General features: G+C 38.3%; 1 non-coding gene across 1 annotated transcript; it reads right to left on the bottom strand.

The window, feature by feature from the left end:
• Nucleotides 1-829: 829 nt before the first annotated feature.
• On the bottom strand, nucleotides 830-902 carry TRNAF-GAA (transfer RNA phenylalanine (anticodon GAA)). The gene has a single exon. It is a non-coding gene; the product is annotated as a tRNA-Phe (tRNA).
• Between the last annotated feature and the right edge of the window lie 17,474 nt (nucleotides 903-18,376).

Below are 18,376 nucleotides of genomic sequence, written 5' to 3'. Positions count from 1 at the left end.
ATATGTGCCATGTGCCATGTACATATATCTATGTATGTATGCATATATATATATGCATGTGTGTATATATATGTAGCCTGTGTGTGTGCCCATGTCTGTGTGTGTGGGTCTGTGTGTGTGTGCGTATTTAATTGATAACATTGAAATATTTCGATTGCAAGTAAATTGGATAATTTTCGGAATTGTGTATTCAAACACAGCCCCCATAATTTTATGCCTCGGAGAGGGCTTAGTTCCACCACGGTAATATCAGGCAGAGTATCGTGGTTCTAACACGGCTAATAAATTGCCAGACATAATAACAATTACATCCTTTACATTTGTTTCAACACATTCGCGTTAATTTTAAAACATGTAAAATATTTAATTGGGTTTATTTACCGACGATGAAGTGCCGATTCCCTCGTTTCTTTCTCTTTACTGCCTGAACCCACTGATTTTGCCATATCGGGTCTGTCGGAAAACTATGTATAGATACTGGAGAAGAAATATTCGTTCCCAACGTCATGTTGCAACCAACAGCCACGCAATGATTGTCGCCCTTTCTGTAAACCTTACCCCTCTGAAATCCATTTTGTTTTTTTCAAAACCGGAAGCAGCGGCCCCGCCTGCGAAAATGTAAACATCCGGTGAATAGCCCTTATAATAAATGGCAATTTCCGGTGTCAAAATTTGTTCACGAAACCTGTCCCTGTCTCAAAAAATTATTTTAAAGATCTGTATTTTGTTACTAATGTCTAACACGAGTGCATGTTCTAATAACAGCCTGCGTAAAGTGCGAATTTATCAATGTGCAAGAGTGGGTTCATTGTGGCAAGAAAAAAGTTATTGCCGAAACCCGGGATCGAACCAGGGACCTTTAGATCTTCAGTCTAACGCTCTCCCAACTGAGCTATTTCGGCTACGAATTTCTCGTTCGATATATCTTTCAGTCTTTGAGCAGTGTATGGTTCATACCGCAACCAAATCGTTTCAATTGAATTATATTACAATATTTCAATATTCCGTTCCTTAAAAGATATGGCGACAATGCGAGGTAGTCTATATATATGTTGGTCAGTATACTTTCGCTATTCGTAACGTTATTTTGACTTTCTAAGTACAAATTAAGATATTGTTGTACGTAGGTTCAGAAATATAGCGAAAAATGTAGTTTTCTAGTCTGTCTTTCTTTTTTTTAGCTAAGACAGTAAAGAAAATACCTGCATAAAGGAATGCATGTGTGCTTCTAATAATTGATTGATTTGATTTGATTTATTTCACTTCGCTTTTTGTGCCACTTTTGGCTAATTTGTGAAGATGGAGATGAGTGACGATATGATAAAATTGATGAATAGACGTTAGCTTTTAAGATTCCAGCAATTTTTATAGAAGGAAGAATTGTATTTTTCATCACTACTATTGAGTAAACAAACATAAAAGGGAAAAGGAATATAGCTATTGAAAGGGAAATGTAAATGGTATGTGTTATTGACAAGACAACCAACAGAACACGGATCACATTCTCCCTACAACAGAAGATGTTACTCGTAAAAATTAAAGCTTCCCTTCAAAGATGACGCAACAGGTGCTTATCTGTCTTTGGTCGTTACTGGCATCTGACGCCAAGTTTCTGAACTATATCGTACCATATGAAGTAAAGCGTGAGAACCATGATTATTATCCAAGCGCTGGCGCTATTTTAAACTTGATTTACAGGGGGATTTGTAAACAAAGTCAATTTTCCAAAAGTTTAACAGTATTAAATGAAGGTAAAATTATGTGTGAGTGTGTGTGTGAGGGGTCATTAAGTGAATATAAAATATAGAAATATCATCCAAATGCTAGTTTTTTTCTGTATTTTCTAACACTTCTCGTGGTGTTAATTGACTACTACTGGCACCATCCTTTACTACACATCCATACCAATGTTAACGATACAGATATTTGTATCATACAAGATTAGATGCACAATATCCAATCTAATGTACAATCTACTGGACATTTCACCCTCAGCGGAAGAAATAAAACTCCCTTGTTGGCAAAACTTTGGAGCTGTTTGCATTTGACTCAGATGCGGAAGGAATGTGGATGATGACGTCAAAGTCACAGATTTCTGTCTAAACGGGAGGTTGCAACAGGGGCAGAGAAAGGTACACATAAAAAAGCTCCCCTATCAGAGAACACATTAAAGTCAGGAAAATCTTCTAAATATTTGCTGCAACTTAGATTGACTGATTGATTGATTTATTGTTCTCAGAAAGGCTAATCGGGACTGGACCTACAGTTTAAAATGGGATCCGAACCATCGTGTCATGTGCCTCCACTGGGCATCGAACCAGGAACCGCCTTGATTAAAAGGCGATGACTTTACCACTGCGCCATCGGGAGGCACTACCCCTACTTAGTCCAAATCTCAGCCTGGTCATACGTGTTCTTCGTATGTGTGTTCCTTCATCATTCATCATCGTCATGATTAACCAATTAGTGCATAGTGTGCAATATATTGTACATTCATTAATATTCTTCTATTCTTCTATCAAATTCTTAAAATGATTCTGTATTTGTATAAGACGGTTTTCGGAACATCAAGAATCACATTTTTAATAACGCCCTGGCAATTGTGATTGTTGAAGCTGAAGAAGAAGAAGAAGTTTTAAAAATGGCTCAAAGAGATTTTCAAGTAACACGCACTGGGTAAGCAAATTTCAAATTATAAATTTTATTTTACATTTCATGTAACTATTTTTTGTTTACCAGGAAGCTGTGTATTGCATGTTTGTGTACAGTCAATATTTGCACAAAGAATCGGTTTACATAGATATCTTGAAACAATAAATGTTAGGTGTACAATATATTGTACGCTATGCATAGCAACCTCTTTGAAAGCCATTGTTTCATGATTGTGGCTTGCATTCTGCTTGAAATGTTGCACTAGCATTTCCTTCATGATTTCTTTATGTAATTGTTGAGCCTTGTTATACAACAATGTATGTAGCTTGTTATTGTTTTTTGTTAGAAAATAATGAAATTTATTCATAAAGAGGGCATATACTGTTCTCGTTTTTTACTTCAAACACTAATTTATCAATACGTGCATATGTTCTTTTTCTCAATAAAAGTTTTCCTTTTTTCAGGTTGAATGTGCAAGAAATTCTACCGAGTGATCAAAAAGTCACGCAACCCATGTAACATTTGTTCGAATCTGCGTTACCTGGGCGCATCATTACGAAGCCACTATTGCCGCCCAGGTCTCTCGATCTCACTCCGCCGGATTATTTCCTCTGGGGATTTCTGAAGTCTGCGGCCTATACATATTGCGTTATCTTTTATAAAATCAGCTGATATTCCTCCAAATGCAGGGCATAAAGTTTTTTTTTAATAATTATTTCACCTCTGTAGCTCTTATGAAAGAGCTATCTGGATATGGCATATGCGCTACAGGAACAATACAGGATGGAAGAACAATGAAATGCACTCTAGTGGAAAAGAAGGACACGAGAAAGAAGGATAGAGGAGAGCATGATTATTGTTCGTGTGAGGATGTACTTCTTGTACGGTGGAACGACAATAGCGTCGTTACCCTAGCTACAAACTTTGAGGAACTCTCAATTGGCCAAGCCAATCGTTGGTCTCAGGCAAAAAGAGCAAAAATTACAGTCACACAACCGATTCTTATATCTCGCTACAATAAAGGGTTGGGAGGAGTGGACCAAAATGTTGCTGCATACCGCATACTAATTATACAGAAAAAGTGGTGGTGGCCCATATTTGCATATTTTTTGGATGTTTCTGTTTCCAACGCTTTGATTTTAGCAAAGATGAATTCAAGAAACAGTACAGAATCCCTTCTCTCTTTTTGAAGATACATAGCTCTTGCTTTGTTAAAAATGTTTGGAACAGCTACACACCAGGGAAAGCAAGTAGCAACTCCATTAGTCGATGAGCGGTATGACAGGATGAATCACTGGCCAGTGAAAATTCCTTAAGTCAGGAGATGTGCAAATGAAAAGTGTTCAGGGAGAGCTAAATACGTATGTAACAAATGTAACGTGGGACTCCATCCTGAGTGTTTCCTACAATACCACGTGAAAACTGATAACCAGTTATAATATATGATTATAATTATTGCTATTATTCAAAAAATGTTAAAGTGTGCAAATAGTTAAAGCTTGTAACAATTTGTAGTATTAAGTAAAGTCATAGGCTTCAGTGAAAAAAATGTTCTGAGTTGAAACCAAGTTCTTAATTGTGATGTGAATAAACAATACACATGTTAAATATGCATAGCGTGCAATATATTGCACACCCCGTAGTTCCATTGTTACCTACAATAGAACTGAAATTATGGTATTTGTATCATATTTGCACCCCATGAGTACCAAAATTATGAAAAAATACAAAACACATTATTAGTAAACTTTATGCACTAATGGGTTAAACAAACTTGGCACGCAAAATAACCTAATTCAATCAACCTCATATCATTTTTGATCTTCTCTTTGATCCACATTTTCGTATCTAGCCGGGGCCACCGAGATACTTACATACGGGCCTGACACCAGAGCCGTGATGTCACAGGATTAGTCAAGTTTATCCATTTACAACATTTAACAAATTGCATTATAAGAGTATAATAATTCTGACTGAATTGTCCTTTCTTATTCGTTCAGAACGTTGCTTTCACCTCAAGATTTGGATTGATTTGGTGTTTTAAGTCCAGTTTATGCACATTAAGGCTAATCGGGACTGGACCTACAGTTTAAATTGTGATCCGAACCACTATGTTACCTCAAGAACATTTCAACTGTTATAAGGCATTAGAAAAAAACGTAAATAATATTGTTAAAGGCAGAATCCAATCTTTACCGTTCTGCATAATGTACGTCTAGTCTATGGTAAAACAATTTTTAGTTTGCCTCCTCTATAATAATAATATAATCCGTCCCGCAACAGCCCATGAAGGGTCTAGGCATACCTACCGACTGCCGGTCTCCCTCCTACGCTTTCCTTCGTCACCTCTAAGCGTGGAGATCTTCAACCAGTATTGGAATAGTCGGGGGATCAGCCGTTATAGGGAGCTGCCTCCTCTATAAAATTCTATACTCTATGGTAAAACATTCCTTACTTTGCCTCCTCAATACCAATCTATACTGTACGCTACATTTCTTAGTTTGATTCCATTATACAATCAACTTTGCTTACATTGGCTCCTCTATACCATTCCATACTCTATGGTAAAACATGCTCAGTTTGCCTCCTCTACATCATTCTACACTCTATGGTAAAACATTTCTCAGTTAGCCTCCTCTGTTTCATTCTGTACTCTATGGTAAAACATTTCTTAGTTTGCATCCTCTATATCAGAGGTGGCCAACCTTTTTTGGTTTGAGGGCTAATTTACATTTCTAGAATCACTGGGGGTCTCCAAGCGTCAAGTCAACCTTGCAGCAGGTTTTCGCATATGTAGATCCAAACGTTCGCGCAAGAATATAGTTCCACTGAGACGGGTTCTATTCCGACACAACTGCATACTTGCAAGAAAACAGTTATTTAATGTGTAATATACAGACAAAATAATACATCCATTAGCAGGTATGAACTTAATTGGTTGCAATCACTGTGCAGACGAACTTAGAACCGCAGATTCGCCAACTGGAATATGTATTGCATTGGAGAGACACTGAAACTTTAGAGTGAGTCGAGCGAGACTGAATGCGATGCAGAGCGCGTGGAATCGGTGATACCAGTGTTGCACATCCCACTATTTTAACCCTATGTTTATTGTAGAGCGGCGAGAATGGCTGAATCTCCTGTTCAGCGCGCGGTTTTACCCGAATGTTTTTTGGGCTTCATCTGAAGGGAAATGCTCTTCAAAGTCAAGCAAGTTGTTTTAAATGTATAATCCTCCTTGCGGCAACAAGATCAAAGTAAAACAGGGCGTGAGGTGATTTGCCGTCAATGTGCGCACGAATTGTATCACGGGTGTTGAATGATTTGCAGTTTGAGTTTAGCAAGAGGAAACGATTGTTTGACGACAAAAGAATCTCCGAGGTATTAAAATATATCGCAGTGAGAAGAAACATGTTTATTATTTGGACGAGACGTCCTTCAACTCGGTGGGTCGGGGAAGGGGGAATAAAACATGGAAGGATACCACCATTCAAAACCACCGTCAGGGCTGAAGAAACCGACGATGAGGGGAAGGGGGAGGCATATTGTTTCACCCACTGGTGGCAATGAAAGCTTTGTTGAAGGCGCATATTTACTGTTCCGCACAAAGAAAGGGAAGGCTGATTATCAGCAAGAAATGGACAGACCAAGACTTGAATCCTGGTTTAGTGAAGTGATTCATAAATTGAAACCAGAGTAATAGCTACAGACAATGCACCTGATTGTATATATCACCAATAACAAATCATGCTTTTTTAGTGGTATAACTTGAAGTGCGTGTGTCTTACAGTAACGGATGTATTGCGAACGAAGCAACCACGTTTCTCATAAATGTATTTCTTTCTAAACCAAAAACAATAATTTGTCATTAAATTCAAGAGGGGCCTATTGTTGTTTACTTTTATCTCCGTTTATTTTTCGCTTTGCGTGCTCGAAATATACACACATGCTCTCATGTTTTAGAATTTATTTCGGCGCAGGAAGTACATTTAAAATTTTATGTTTCAGGAGACAAAGAGAAGCAAAAATACATTCCACTTGACATGCATGCGGGTTTTGATGTGTTCTGCGGTTGGCAATACTGTGGATTTTCTCAGTGTCTACGATGTAAGCAGCTCGGCGGTTGAGGCAAGACTGGTACGGAAGATTCTGAGCTCAGTTCTCGCGCGGATTGATACATAAAACCTGCTGCAAACTTAGCCTGACGTGCGGCTTACTTATCTTATTAGACCTAACAACGAGAACCTAAAAAAGGAATGAAAGGGCCAATACCATAAAATTGACATTAATTATTTTATTTTATGTATTTATTTATTTGTTTATTTATTTATTTACTTATTTATTTATTAAATAAGTTTTGGCTTCAGTACTGTGGACCTGGCACCTGTTTTAGGTGATAGGTGGTAAGTCTTTTGTTTCTTCTTACCTGGTTCACTCATGACTTGGCGGCTTGCAGCACGACTAATAAACTGCAGACAGCAGCGAGTTTACAGTCTTACGATCATGAACTTTCGATAAACGTCACAGCGTTCCATATGGTTATGAATAACTGCCTACTGGGCCAGTATTTTGTGCAAACAATGTTGCCTCTAACAATGTAATCAAACCGGCCTTGTCGCTAACAACAATGTAGTGTAGAAGAAGAAAGCATTCCGACTGAACGATCAGTTATTCAATAATGAATTGTTGGTTACTCCGAACGGAGAACGCAATGAATATTTAAATTTGTTATGCTTAATTATTATGTGATTAAATCAACAAAGAAAGAAATTAACTGTTACAACAAAGCTCTTTTCCTGATACAACAGTTGAAAATACAGAGAGGTAAGAAATAAAATGTTTCGTGACTATGCATAATAAAATCCGTATAATATGACAGAACACCGCAGGCTACCTCTTGCGGCTTGCCGGTCGACTCGTAGACAGCGATCGACGCGTTGGCCACCCCTGCTCTATATCATTCTATACTCTATGGTGGTACATTTCTTAGTTTGCCTTCTCTGTATCATTCTATACTCTATGGTAAAACATTTCTTAGATTGCCTCCTCTGTAACATTCTATACTCTATGGTAAAACATTTCTTAGATTGCCTCCTCTGTATCATTCTATACTCTATGGTAAAACATTTGGTAGTTTACCTCCTCTGAATCATTCTATACTCTAAGGTAAAACATTTCTTAGTTTGCCTCATCTGTATCATTCGATACTCTATGGTAAAACATTTTTTAGTTTGCCTCCTCTGTATCATTCTATACTCTATGGTAAAAGATTTCTTAGTTTGCCTCCTTTGTATCATTCTATACTCTATGGTAAAGCAATTCTAAGTTTGCCTCCTCTGCATCATTCTATTCTCTATGGTAAAGCATTTTTAAGTTTGCTTCCTTTATATCATTCTATACTCTATGGTTGTACATTTCTTAGTGCACCTCCCCTGTTTCATTCTATACTCTATGGTGGTACATTTCTTAGTGTACCTCTTTTGTTTCATTCTGTACTCTGTGATAAAGCATTTCTAAGTTTGCCTCTTATATATCATTCTATTATCTATGGTGGTGCATTTCTTAGTTCGCCTCCTCTGTATCATTCTATACTCTATGGTAAAACATTTCTTAGTTTGCATCCTCTGTATCATTCTAAACGCTATGGCAGCCATTCCCAAACTGTGGTCCGCTCACCCCTGGGGGGTCGCGACAGTAATCCAAGGGTTCCGCAATAACAATGTAAGTTGTAAGTACGTAAAAGCGATTATATGCAATTATAATTTCCTTTTGGTAAACTAAGAAATGATTCATACGATTCGGACCGATTCAATTAGTAATCTAAATAACATTTAAAAATAAAAAAAAACTATGTCTTCACTGTTGTATAACTTACATACATCAGTGGCGGCTGGCAGCTAGTATGATGGGTAGTGCCAACGTGATCAAGAAATCGAAAAAAAATTGCTAGCATATGTCATAGAAATCTAATGAAAGAGGTCATTTTAATGGAACTTTATTTAGTAAAATTGCAGACAAAAATTCAGAGTTACTAAGATTGGTTTATTTTTCTTGGCAATTGTACTACTGGGTAATCGCGAAGATAAGGATGAGTGAACACTCACAAAGAACACCGATGCCCAGGCCGGGATTCGAACCCGTGATCTCTGGCGTCGTAGCATGATGTGCGGATGCGGCCAGAGTTTCTAGGAAATAAATGCGACTATTAAAATTTTGACGCCTGTCACCTTTGCCATTTTTTTGATAATTTTAAATAGAATTGTTGTTAAATCTGGCGTGGGACAGCCAAGTTGTTTAACTTTTAATTTAATATCGTATAGTACCTTGGAAAACGGTGTATGTAATAATGCTCTAATCTGACTCATCTTTACTAACTACCCTTCCTTTCACACACTATCGGAGACTTTCACTTCAGCAAAAAGAAAAACACTGAACAATTAGATACACCGAGTCGACCACGGTATTCTCGCCTTGCTTTTTTTATAATTTGCAACCCCAGCACAGCAGACGGTACATCAACGATCGGTGATACTAACAACTGAAATATGTTTATCTGCTAAATGAACTGTAGATCTACAATTTTTAAAATTCAATGCAAGAAATTGAATTATATCTCCAAGTGAAATTCTTATACTGATAGATTTTCCGTGTGATTTTTTACAAATATTAAAGTAAAAAATCCCCTGGTGATGCGAATTCCCTTTGATATTTAGGCAATTCTTTTGTACAGAAAATTATTCAATATTGTCAACGGCAGTTGCAACACGTGAGTGTCTGTGTGCGTGAGAGCAAGGGATATATCTCTGCTCAAGGAAGAAATCGATAATAAAAAAGTCTGGATGGCTCATTAGACTCATCTATCTAAATGGTTATATAAATTTGGGGAATATATTACGTTCGTTCTTGCCAAGTATGCAGGAAAGTATCTTTCTCGCGAATTACCTCTCCAACGAGTATTACAGATCGGTCAGGATTAGTCACTTCTCTCAGAAGTTTGCAACTATGTCAACACAATGCGAAAGCTTTTGCGTTGTGCCAGCCGAAATGGGGCACGGCTGGTTATCTTATGGCTGGCTACCAGTGGGCTACCACCTCCTCGCTCGTTTCCTGCGGAGACTTTTTCATGCCTCCGCGCATGCCTCTGCGCTTAGGCCAGACTATGCTGGCCCAGAGCAAGTGAGAGAACAGATGGGGATGCGGCGAAGGAATTGAGGCGGCCGTAAGCTCGAACGCTTACGAGATTCGAATCTCCTCGTTCGTAAATGTATTAATTTAACTATATTTTGGCAAAGCAAGTGCTTTTTCTTTTTCTGAGGGTAGAGCCATGGCACGGCGCTGCATACATTATATGTAACACTTAACTTGACCGATAAATGGTGAAGATTTGTATCTTATGTTCGAATCGACGCGACCCCTTCTTTAGAAAAGTGTATCCCCCCTTACGCAAAAGAGAATTCGTCTGGAGCGTGACTTTCTGAGAGAAACCTTTATCTGATTCCATTGTTCCACGCACATTTTAAACAATTGTCATCTCCTTAAAGAGGTTTCCAAGAACACAAGTCATTGAACTAACTACCTAGTAACAAGCACAATTTAGTAGAATATGTTTATGGTTTGAATTTCTCTGGTAATAAAGATAATGCTTTAAGTTATAAACAATATAAATATATTAATTGAGCAACTTGAAAATATGTTCTTTTAACAGCAGCATCTTGCGTCTGTCAAATTATCGAAGGGGGGTACAGCAGGGGGTACAATTGGATTTACGGGGTACAGTACCCCCCTTCAAAAATTTGGGTGGGTACAATGTGCGCCACTGGTGTAAGTGATGTAATGGTGAAACACCTGGTATTGCTAGGATCCACACTCAGACAATATTTTCCGCCTCTGGTTGAGAAGATCTCGTGGATCAGAAATTTCTTCTTGGAAACTGAACATGAACTGCCTTCTCTTGAGGAAGATCAACTACTAGGCGAAGTATCTTGTGACTCTTCTTTGAAGACCCTCTATCACAACTCCACGTCTCTGATCGATTTCTGGATCCATACACGTCCCCAATACCCTGCAATTTCTAGAAAGGCAATACTGCGTTTAATGCCTTTCACGACAACATACCTGTGTGAGTGTACCGTTTCTGCTCACAAACAGAAACAGAGCTCATGTAGAGGCTAATCTTCGGCTTCGAGTGAACGCTTGAACCAGACCTACAACGCTTGGTCTCTGGAAAACAGCACCACCCCACTGATCCAACAACCGTACCAAGTGAATTTTCTCAAGTAATGATTGATTGATTGATTTGTTGTTTTAAATCCACTTTATGCACAGAAAGGCTAATCGGGACTGGACCATCAGTTTAAAGTGGGATCCAAACCACTTGTTGATCCACCGGGTATCGAACCCGGGACCCCTTGGTTACAAGGCAACGACGCTACAACTGCACCCTCGGGGAGGCCCTTTTCTCAAGTAAGCTTCCAGATCCAGACTGTTGTAATTATTAGCCAAGTGTCACGTTGTCTTATAATTTTTATGCATTTAGGAAGTGCATTTAGGAAGTATGTTTATGTAAATGAAGTTTAATTAAACTTTAAAAAGTTTATAGGAAACTAAATATTAGTATACGAATAAAATCAAGCATGGTAACTTTACAAAATTCAATCTTTTGTTTACTAAATTAAGAATTATGTTCTGTGGCTAGGAGGCCCTCGGATACGCATACGATATGCTGAGGGAACTTCAGACACAAAAAGTTTGGGAAACCCTGCTCTGTCGTAAAACAATTCTTACTTTGCCTCCCCTTGATTTGATTTAGTTTATTTTACTTCGCGTTTTGTGCCTCTTGGCTAATTTGCGAAGATGGGGATGAGTGATGAAATGATGAAATTGATGAATGGACATTCACAAACAACCAAGCCCGACCGGGATTCGAACCCGGGACCCTTGGCGTCGCAGCGCGATGTGCGAACCACTCGGCCACAGGGTCGGGCAGTTTGCCTCCCCTGTATCACTCTTTACTCTATGGTAAAATATTTCTTAGCTTACCTCCTCTGTATCATTCTATACTCTATGGTAAAATATTTCATAGTTTGCCTCCTCTGTATCATTCTATACTCTATGGTAAAATATTTCTTAGTTTGCCTTCTCTGTATCATTCTATACTCTATGGTAAAACATTTCTTAGTTTGCCTTCTCTGTATCATTCTATACTCTATAATGGTACTTTTCTTCGTTTGCCTCCTCTGTATCATTCTATACTCTATGGTAAAACATTTCTTAGTTTGCTTCCTCTGTATCATTCTATAACATAACCCTATAGCTCTACAGCACCATGGCGGGCCTTGGCTTACCTACCGACTGCTGGTCTCCCTCCCACACTGTTCCGTCGTCACCTGTTATAGCGTGGAGGTCTCAGACCAGTGTTGGGGTGACGGGTGATCAGCCCGACGAACCCCCAGCCGTTGTTGTAGGTCTTCTTGACCAGGTTACGCTCACTCACTCGGAGCTTCCCAATTTCCTCACGATGGTGGGTTGCCACCGGCCCTATACGTAGGCCGAATAAATTCCGACCAGAGCCGGATTCGAACCTACGCCGTCCCGCAGCGAATGTATCATTCTATACTCTATGCTAAAACATTTCTTATTTTACCTCCTCTGTATCATTCTATACTCTATTGTAAAACATTTCTTAGTTTGCCTCCTCTGTATCATTCTATACTCTATGGTGGTACATTTCTTAGTTTGCCTCCTCTGTATCATTCTATAGTCTATGGTAAAACATTTCTTAGTTTGCCTCCTCTGTATCATTCTCTACTCTATGGTAAAACATTTCTTATTTTACCTCCTCTGTATCATTCTATACTCTATTGTAAAACATTTCTTAGTTTGCCTCCTCTGTATCATTCTATACTCTATGGTGGTACATTTCTTAGTTTGCCTCCTCTGTATCATTCTATAGTCTATGGTAAAACATTTCTTAGTTTGCCTCCTCTGTATCATTCTATACTCTATGCTAAAACATTTCTTATTTTACCTCCTCTGTATCATTCTATACTCTATTGTAAAACATTTCTTAGTTTGCCTCCTCTGTATCATTCTATACTCTATGGTGGTACATTTCTTAGTTTGCCTCCTCTGTATCATTCTATAGTCTATGGTAAAACATTTCTTAGTTTGCCTCCTCTGTATCATTCTATACTCTATGGTGGTACATTTCTTAGTTTGCCTCCTCTGTATCATTCTATAGTCTATGGTAAAACATTTCTTAGTTTGCCTCCTCTGTATCATTCTATACTCCGCCTCCACTTGTTGTTTTGATAAAGAAAAGCAGATTTCATATAGTTCAATACAGGGCCGCCGTTAGCAAACGCGAGGCCCTGTGTGAATTGTACTCGTGAGGCCCTAATATTATGAAAATTAAATATATGTACACCTTCAATGCCTCTTGAAAATATACAGTACAGCCAACGTAATTATCCTCCCCCCCACACACATACATCTTTCGTGTCTTCCTATGGCCTAGTGGTAATTTCGTTACCTTGTAAATCAAGGGTTCTGGGAGCGATACATATAATGGTTCGAATCTCATTTTAAACTATAGGTCCAAGCCCAATTAGCATATGTGTACATAAAATGAACTTAAAGAACTTAACTCCCCCGTCAGCACAAGGACTTCCCGTGAACCAAACGTCGAAACTTGGCAGCATACAGAGGACATCACGACAAACATAATTGTCTTAATATTTTGCTAGTCAGGTCTTGTTTCAGCTCTACAACCCCTCGAGAAACAATAATAATCGCCCCTGCCAACTGCTAGTTTTTTCGAGTTATTATGTAACAATATTTTAGAGAACATAAATATTCTGTCTAACCACTAAGTCTAACAGGCCCGAAAATAGAGTTTAAAGTTTTATTGAAGCCAGTTTTATGCTCATGATAGGCTAACCTGGAACTGTAACTACAGTTTAAATTTCGATCCGAACTACTGTGCAAAATTACTCAAAAGGAGATGTAACCCGAGACCCCTTGATTCATTTATTTGGTTATTTTACGTTGTATTTCTGCCACTTTTGGCTAATCGCGATGATGAAGTTGAGTGATAATATGATGAAATTAATGAAGGGACACTCACAAAGAACACCGATCTCCAGGCCGGGATTCGAACAGGGACTCCTGTCGTCGTAGCGCGCTGTGCGAACCACCTCTCCACAGGGTCGGCCAGAGAGATCCCTTGAGATGATAGTTTTTAAATTTAAAAAAAATAATTAAATCACTTTACGCCTCATATTTGATCGTTCAGTTTACCGTGGAATTATGATAATGACATATAATAATTACTATCTATTCCAGTCCGGAACCATTTTTTTTTTTAAAAAAAAACCAACAAAACACTATCTCTAAAGCATGGAAGTGAACTTAGTTCATGTTTACAGTGCTAAATATTGTTTACTTAAAAAGTGCACGTGTAGGTTAGAATTGATTCTCGCGAGGTCAGGTACCCGATTGAAGAGAAAACAATCTAGATTACCTCTCATATGTAATTTATCTTGCTCCTTTTGCGTAACATAGTTGTCAATCACATCTCCGAAATCGAATTTTTACGTCACATAACTATGGCGAGAGAGTATGGTTTTGAAGAAAAGTTATTTATATAAACTATAGGCCCACCGAGCGAAAAAACTGCAATCAGAGAGGAGATGCGGAAGCCAGAGGGGATTCCCCAACAATACTGTTTGAGGAGCATTTTTACTTTTAAAAACAAACGTTACTTCTCAAATACGTCTTGATTAAATTTCAAATGAGAGATGCTCATTTCGGCATTCGGCTATTAGCTATTTTTTAATTTTCTTATATTAACCTGCGAATATTATACTTGGATACTACTGGTTCGAACCTTTATGAATTCAAAGTTGTTGACAAAATCTGGGTTTTGAGGAAATAAAAATAAAAGTATCTCCAGTTCTTTATTTCAATTGTAGCACCAATTATGCCTACCGGGACAAGTGCCACTGCCACGGTCTACGCCCAAGATCCGTTGCCTGGGTCTACCCTTGGGGTCTACCCTCTTGTCATCTTTTCTCAGTTTAGCCAATAGAGTGGATGGCGTCGTGCTGTGCCCTTTCCAACAATAAAGTTTTACATGAAATCGGCAGAAGGTTTGGATGGAACACAAAACAAGAAATTCAAGTGTGTTAAGGGCGGCGGTAATTTTCCTTTCACAAAATATTTTCGCAGTAGGTGTGACGTTCGCGTTTGAAAGTTCGGTTCCCTTTTTTCTACAGTACATACGTAAGTGCATTACGTACTGTAGACATCATTTTTTGGTTCCCCCATCTGTTTTAATGTGATGCACAAGACATAAATGTGAATAAAAATGCAATAATATTACATAAATATTTTGGAAACGCGAGGCCCCCCAAAGCGCGGGACCCTGTGCGGTGGCACGCGTGGCACACCCCTAACGGCGGCCCTGGTTCAACATGTGCTTTTCCTCTTAACAAGTGGAAATATCAGACATTCCAGTGGCGAGCCCAGGATTTTCGAAGGAAGGGTGGGGGGCATGTACTTTTTAGTATTCATTCATCAATTCCTCATTTTGCCTTCTTTCCCTGCCTGTCACGATCTTTTTCTTTATTTTTAAAGAATATTGAGCCTAAGCAGGGATTATGACCCTCACCAACCCCTCCTTGAGCACGCCACTGAACACGCGGAATAAACTTGATGGCTTCAGAGAAACCCACACGTGGCTGTAAACACGGGGATAGGGGATAAAAAAGGGGCATGTTATGACCCAGGTCTGCCTTTTCGGAAGCGTTCGGCTGTTCTCGGCACCGGCTGAGACCAGAGGGATTCGTAACCATTTCAGCGATAAGCTGACGCTTCTAACACCATTGCCTTCAATAGGAAACTTGACGGCAGGGTTCGGCGCGAGGGGTAGTACTGGGCCCTCATTTCAATGCGCTAAGATTAACGAATCCCTTGCGTATTTCGAGCTGTCTCATGCTGTCGATTAACTTATTTCGCACAACTATGCGAGTATTCTGACTTATGTTTTCTACTTTTTCGCAAATATATCTAAAATTCAATATTTTTATTATCTTGCTTGGTCAACCCAGCCTCTCCCGATGACCGGACGCTTCTCCTCTGAATATACCATTCTATACTCTATGGTAAAACATTTCTTAATTTGTCTCCACTGTATCATTCTATACTCTATGGTAAAACATTTCTTAGTTTGCCTCCTCTGTTTCATTCCATACTCTATGGTAAAACATTTCTTAGTTTGCCTCTTCTGTTTCATTCTATACTCTATGGACAAACACTTCTAACTTTGCCTCCTCTGTATCATTCTATACTCTATGGTAAAACACTTCTTAGTTTGCCTCCTCTGTTTCTTCCATACTCTATGGTAAAACATTTCTTAGTTTGCCTACTTTGCATCATTCAATACTCTATGGTAACATGTTTCATAGATTTCCTCCTCTGCATCATTCTATATTCTATGGTAAAACATTTCTTAGTTTACCTTCTCTGTATCATTCTATACTCTATGGTAAAATATTTATTAGCTTGCCTCCTCTGAGTCATTCTATATTCTATGCTAAAATATTTCTTAGTTTGCCTGCTCTGTATCATCCTATGCTCTATAATAAAACATTTCTTAGTTTGCTTCCCCTGTATCATTCTATACTCTATGGTAAAACATTTGTTAGTTTGCCTCCTCTGTATAATTCTATACTGTATGGTGAAACATTTCTTAGTTTGCCTCCTCTGTATCATTCTATACTCTATGGTGGTAAATTTCTTAGTTTACCCCTCTCTTTCGTTCTATACTCTATGGTGGTACAGTGTCTCTCAAATGTTTTAGGACAACGACATTTTAAACTAGGCAACCCAATTTACACAAGGCGTTGGTGGGTTGCGTGTAGAGTTAGGCTCAATTTCAGGGTTGCTACATGCACAATAGATATTTATAAAATACGCAAAAGAAATAAAAACAAGTAATATTGTAAAAAATTATTAAAAATATCACTATTATATCGCAAGTGACAAAATTCTTTCTGAAGGAAAAAAAATAGGTTGTAACGAACCCGTCTCGTCACAATTTGTATGAGTCGCACCTCTATTTTTGTGACCTTTCTGATAAAAACATGTAATTAGAAATGTATCAATTTAAAAACAGGTTACACCTCTAATTTGGTAAACTAACTCAATATTTAATGTAGGAATATACTTTTAATAGTTTATATTTCTTCCACTTGCTTACGCTAGCGTCGCCGACCCAATATAAAGGCGAGAGCGGGGCTAGCATCTCAGTTTGACTCCGTCAGCGGACGAGAGAAGTACGGCTCTGCCTACGGGCAAGATGTAAACTCCTCTTAACAGGAGAGAAAAAGATATCCCACTCCACCTTCTAACTAACCACTAACTAACTAACTCTCTAGCCTTCTTAAACCCGAAGGTTCATGGCTGCAGCAACACAGGCCTTCCATCTTTCCCTATCTTGAGCAAGATCTATATACTCTTTTCCATCCCTACCGATTTCCCTTAGGTCCATCTCAACGTTGTCCCTCCATCTTCGTCTTGGCCTTCCTACAGGTCTCTTACCATCAGGTTTCCCAACAAGAATCCTGTAAACTCCTCTTTCCTCTCCCATTCGTGCCACATGGCCTGCCCACCTAAGTCTTCTTGATTTAATTATTCTAATAATATTTGGACATGAATACAAATTATGTAGTTCTAAATTATGTAACCTTCTCCACTCACCCGTCTCCTCATCCCTTTTAGGTCCAAATATTTTCCTAAGGATCTTATTTTCAAATACTCTCAATTTATGTTCCTCTTTCAATGTAAGGGACCAAGTTTCACATCCATATAATACTACAGGCAAAATTACTGTTTTGTATATTTTAACTTTTAGTTTCTTAGATATTAAACGAGAAGACAAAATTTTATGAAGAGAGAAGTAACATACATTTCCTGAATTAAGCCTACTTTTTATTTCCTCTTTAATATAATTTTCATTTGTTAATATTACTCCTAAGTATTTGAATTTGGAAACTGGTTCAAACGAGTTGTTATCAATAATTAGATTTTGATTATTACCTAACACTTGCTTTCGGCCTGTAAGCATATATTTAGTTTTCTCTTTGTTAACTTCCAAACCTATCTCTTTAGCAGTTTTGAAAAATATTTTAGCATTATTCTTAATTGTATTCACATCATCCCCCAGTAAGTCTACATCATCTGCATATGCTAACAACTGAGTCACACCATTTAATTTTAGTCCTTCTTTAGTCTCTTTTACCTTCCTAACAGCATATTCTAAGGCAAAATTAAAGAGCAATGGAGATAATGCATCTCCTTGTTTTAACCCATCATGAATTGTAAATTTGTCAGACATATTAATACCCACACGAATTTTACTTTCTGTTTCACTGGTGCATACTTTTATCATACTAACAAGCTTCTTAGGTATTCCAAACTCTACTAATATATTATATAGTTTATCTCTTTTGACTGAATCATATGCTTTTTTAAAATCAATGAATAGACCCACTCCACCTTCTGGTGAGAGAAATTTACTCCACTTTAGTGTGAGAGGACCCACTCCGCTTTCGGGCGAGAGATATTTAGGTAACCAGACCTTTTTCTTTCATAAAATCCCGTCATCTCGACGTTGGGGATGGTAACAGCGAAACCCCGTCTCCTCAATGCTGGGATATTCGCT

The sequence above is a fragment of the Lepisma saccharinum genome, chromosome 28 (genome assembly GCF_977018435.1).
Source record: "Lepisma saccharinum chromosome 28, izLepSacc3.1, whole genome shotgun sequence".
Taxonomy (NCBI): domain Eukaryota; kingdom Metazoa; phylum Arthropoda; class Insecta; order Zygentoma; family Lepismatidae; genus Lepisma; species Lepisma saccharinum.
This window is presented reverse-complemented; position numbering and strand designations above follow the sequence as displayed.